The sequence below is a fragment of the Amblyraja radiata genome, chromosome 19 (genome assembly GCF_010909765.2).
Source record: "Amblyraja radiata isolate CabotCenter1 chromosome 19, sAmbRad1.1.pri, whole genome shotgun sequence".
Lineage (NCBI taxonomy): Eukaryota > Metazoa > Chordata > Chondrichthyes > Rajiformes > Rajidae > Amblyraja > Amblyraja radiata.
Window position 1 is genome coordinate 17,275,362 of NC_045974.1, and position 5,508 is coordinate 17,280,869.

The following is a 5,508-nucleotide window of genomic DNA, read 5'->3' on the forward strand; positions in this document are numbered from 1 at the left end:
CGCACAGTGTAATTTGTTTTACTGAACAGACTATTTTTCGCCACCCTGTCCCCTGCCACCCGTCAGACTTGCTCCACCATTCTGCTCCATCATCGTGACTATTGATTGTAAACTCAGCTCTGCCAGGGACCTTTCACCCCTGGCCGTTCTACCTCTGCAATAAAAATGCTCAAAGACATCGCTGCCGCCACATTGTGAAGAAGGGAGTTCTAGACATTTGCAGCCTGCTAATAAATTTGCCCTCATCTGTGTTATCTGCTGACTTCCTCCAGCATGTCCCCATGTTATCTAGCCCTGCTGACTCTCTTTGGCACTGACATGTTTTTGACTTGCTGACTTCCTCCAGCACCTTGATTTTTTTTGCAGTTAAACAGACAATCCCTTGTTATTAAACAGTGATCCCATCCCAACCAAATTTGAGATAGAAAATGCGGAGGAGATTCACCAGGATGTTGCTGGGACTAGAGGACTTAGTTATGAGAAAATATTGGATAGAGTGAGCTTATTATACCTGGAGTAAAGAAAACTGAGGAGTGACTTGATATAATTAAATACAATTATTGGAAGCATAAGCAGGCCATATCATCAAAATCTTTTTCCCATTATATGGTATCAAAACACTGGGCGCATAGATTTTAAGGTGAGAGGAAGGAGTTTTAAAGGGTATCTAAGGCTTAAGCTGTTTTACACAGAGAGTGGTTGATATCCGGAATGAATGGGGGAGGTGGTGACATTATAAACAATCACTGTTTAAAAGGCATTACGAGAGGCAGCTAAATAGCAAGGTGGGTAGGATCCGGACCTAATACAGGCAAATGGGATTGATGTAGATATGTGGGTGGGGGGCGGGGCGGGGAAAGGTCAGCAAGGAAGTGTGGGCTGAAGGGCCTATTTCTATGGTAGGATTCTGACATTCTCCCACGAGGAAACATTTACAGAAGCCGGTTACCTGCACGTCTTTTGGATGTGAGAGGAAATTCCCACGAGGAAGTGGCTGCCTCGCCAACATTCTGTCTGTCCTTTCTACTGTTTTTGTTATTTTAGTATGTGTTAAAGAGTATGTTTATGTGTTCCTTGGTTTGTTTTATGTGGGGGTGCTGGGGGAAACTTTTCAATCTCTTACCTCGACGGAGGATTTTTTTTTTTTTGGTATCGCATCTCCGTCCCCACTGCGGCCGAACATCGTGGAGTGGTGCGGCCTTTCCTGGAGACCAACCCGGTGGTTCAACCTTGGGCGTGGCGCGGACTCACCATCGTGGAGCTTGCGATCCCTTTGCCGGGGATCGACTGTGGAGAGCTCCAACCGCAGGCCTGTGGACTTTAACATCGTGGAGCTCGCGGTCCCTGGTTGGAGACCGATTCGGGAGCTCCAAGCCGCGGAGCGTTTCAACCGTCCCGAAAAGGGAGTTTCGATCACCCCGACATGAGGGCTTCGGATCGCAGGCTGCCGGAGCCTTGATGTCCCGATTGCGGATGGTTCGACAGGCCCGACTGCGGGAGAATAAAGATTGGACTTTATTACCTCTCATCACAGTGAGGAATGTGGGGAGCCACTGTGGTGGATGTTTATGTTAACTTTTATTTTATGTGGCTATGTGTCTTGTTGATTATCACTTGGTATGAGTGTATGGTAACACAAATTGTACCTTAATTGGTACACGTGACAATAAACTGACCTTGAAATTGGAACAGCCGGGGAAAACACACGTTCACAGGGACAACGTGCAAACTCCACACTCAAGGTCAGGATCAAACCCAGGTCACTAGCCGTGCCACTAATACTGTAGCAATGAGGCCATTCGATGATCTGGCCAAGTTCCTCCCTCTGTTAGAAATGCACTTACAATTTCTATGCCTGGAATTACAGTCAAACAGTTGTCACACAAAAATGGCAAGATGTCAACAACAAATCCACAGGGCAGCTGATACTATTAGGACAGATCTTGCACTGCTATGCTCTTTTGTTGTGATCATGCTGTCTGTACAAGGTTCTGCTGAAAGTCTGACCTTCGGCACTTCACCCTGGCCCAGTGCAGCATGGGGACTGTCTCCTTGACAACAGCCAGCTCCCTCCATAGCTTTGTCAAGCCCTGGTGTCCAAGGTCACAGACTGTCAAAGTTGTCAGTTCCCGGGCCATTGACTGTACCTTCTTTGGCATCTGCAAACATTCGGTCATGTTAGGGACATAAAAAAATCAAGGTTTTTATAATGCCAAAATACATCCATTAATTAAAAATCAATACAAACAAAATGACGTAAATATTTTTTAAAAAACAGTTTACATAAGTAAAGAGGATCAGAAGTAGGTCTTTAGATATCGTAAATAGTCCGGCCATTCAATCTGATCGTGGCTGATTTACCCCAGGCTTCATCTGTGCCAGGTCTCCCAAGCCCTCAATTTCTTGATCTTTCAAAAATATAACTACTACCACTCTAAATACCCCCAATGTTCTTATCTCCGCAATCCACCAGGAATAGAGAATACTAGAGATACCACAACCTCTGGAGAAGAAATATCTTTACACCTCAGTTTTAAATGACTGGCCCCTAATCATATTATAAGTTTCCTCATTCAAGATCCCCCCACTCGTGGAAACATCTCCGCGTCTATCCTTCCATGACCCCTAAGGATCATATACGTTTCCATAAAATCATCCCTCATTAATGTAGATCCAATTTCATTAGCCACTCATAGTGGGACAACCCTCTCATCCCAGGAATTAGTCAAGTGATTCTCTTCTTCCAAAGTCAGTAAATTATTTAAACAAATACACCAAAACTGTGTGTGGTACTCCAGCCATGGTCTCATTAGTACCCTGTACAATTGTAACCATACTTCACTGTTTCTAAACTGCGACACTCTTGCAATGAAGGCCACTCACCATCCTGACTATTGCTGCAGATGCCTGCTAACTTCCTGCAATTTGTGCAAAAGGACACCTTGGTCCCTCTGAACATGTCTTATCTGCAACCCTTCTCTAAGCATAATCGTAATAGTGCTTTATTGGTCAAGTATGTTTTGCAGCATACGAGGAATTTGAGTTGCCATACAGTCATACCAATGGAGAGCAACAAGACACCCAAATAATGTTTAACATGAACATCCACCATAGCAACTCCCCCACATTTCTCACAGTGATGTACGGCAAAAAAAGTTAAATCTTCTTCCCTTCTTTGTTCTCCCGCGGTTGGGGCATTCGAACCCTCCGTTGTCGGGGCGATCTTGGCTCCAGCAGCCGTTGGTCGAGCCCTCCGCATCGGGGCGATCAAGCTCCCGCATCGAGGAGATCTCAGTTCCCCGTGCCTTTTGTTCCTTAGATGTTGCGATAATACCTGCATCAACTACCTCCTCCGGCATTTCATTCCATGCACACACCACCCTTTGTGTTATCATTCAAGTTCCTATTAAATCTTTCCCTCCTCACCTTAGACCTATGTCCTCCGGTATCGATTCTTCTACTCTGGGCAACAGATTCTCTGCATCTACCAAGAAATAGAATCCTAGGCTGCTCAAGCTCTCCCTATAGCTCAGGGCATTCAAGTCCTGCCAACATTCTCGTAAATCTTCTCTGCACCCTTTACAGTTTGTCAACATTCTTTCTGTAACATGGTGCCCCGAACTGAACACAAAACTCTAAATGAGGCCTCACCAATGTCTTGTATAACTGCAACATGACCTCCCAATGTTTATACTAAATACTCCTCTGACTGAGGAAGGCTAATTTGGCTTTTGACCACCCTATCTACCTTTGACACCACTTTCAACAAACTCTGTACCTGTACTTCTAGATCCCTCTACTGTACAACACTCCCTTGACCCCTCCCATTCCCTGTGTAGGTCCTGCCCATATTAGACTTTCCAAAATGCAACACCTCACATTTCTCTGTATTAATTTCCATCAACCCACCTGTTCCTCAGCCCACCTGCCCAAACTGATCAAGGTCCTGCTGCAATTTTTGTCCTGTGGTGCATGCTTCATAGTCTGTCAAGCAGAAGGCAGCAGTGGAGGCAGGTTCGATTTTATCATTTAAAAATAAATTGGATAGGTATATGGACGGGAAAGGAATGGAGGGTTATGGTCTGAGTGCAGGTAGATGGGACTAGGGAGAATAAGTGTTCGGCATGGACTTGAAGGGCCGAGATGGCCTGTTTCCGTGCTGTAATTGTTATATGGTTATATGGAATAGCAGAACGATACCCAGCATCTAAGAGGCATGAGGTTGAGTCTGAAGAGCAGCAGGAACAAGAATGCTAGGAGAATGAACAATGTTGCCAGGTGGATATCTTTGCTCAACATCAACAGATTAACTGTTCATTGAGCTAAGGAAGTACATATTGTCAATACATCGAAAGGAAGTCCTTGGGAAAGCTTCTCTGAAGGAGCCAGCAACATGGTAACAAGGCATGCCAACTGACCGTTTTCACACTCAAATTATTGCGGCCAACTTAGCGTCTCAACAACAAGACAGGAGCGTATAACTCTCACGTTCTACTTTGCAATCTGCTGAGGAAAATGAATAAATACTTGATCCAATAGCTTAAGTCGTCTTTTGCAACCTAACAGTGTTTCCTGAGTGCACCATCACCTTGGAACAATGGACACGGGGAGCAGTTTATTACTCCACTGAGCCATTTGGACGTGGGCTGTAATTTCTCCACAGAGAAACCAGGACATGGGAGTCATTTCTCCACTGAAACACGTAGACATGGACCATACTCTGAGACTATGGTCCATGTCCCCATTGTATCTCCATTGAAATACATGTACATGGAGGACTCACTCTCACCAACACATGGACATGAAGTGCATACTTTGTCCATTGGATGCTCATTGTTGTTCTTCTCCACTAGAACACTTGATGATGGATTATCTTCTCTCTCGTTTGCAAAACACAGATATGAGTTGCATTCTCATTACATTAGCAGACATCAAAATGGGGATTACTCTTCACTGTGATAAATTCTCACCTCCACTTAGATAAATAGTTGGTGTTGTATTTGATTTCCATTGGCTCACATGGACACAGCATGCACATTCTCAGCATGAACATATATGGCCATGAACTGGACATCTGGAACTGGGTTAAGTTCTCCCTGCTTTGATATATATACAGTATAGGGTTATTTTATGTTCTCACTCAACTGGAATGCATGCATGAGGTTTCTCTGGAAACATATACACATCAATTGCATTCTTTCTTGATGCTCTTTATGGACTCAGCCATAAGTGGGAAACACTGTCCAATTTGAAATGATTTATGCATACAAGCCCTTCAGCCACAAACATAGCCTATCTTACGCTACACTCTCTGCCAAGCAGGGTGCGGCCTTGTGTTCCTAGCATGTCCTTCTTCAGTCCTCAATGATAAAAATTCAGCCTCCTGATAATTGGTCATTATTGTAGAGAGTTTGATTTGCATACGCCATCAAAGTTATAAGACGAAAAGCTGTGACTGGAAGGCAGGGGGTTAACAGTTGCATGTTTGAATAGTTCTCGTCATTTGGT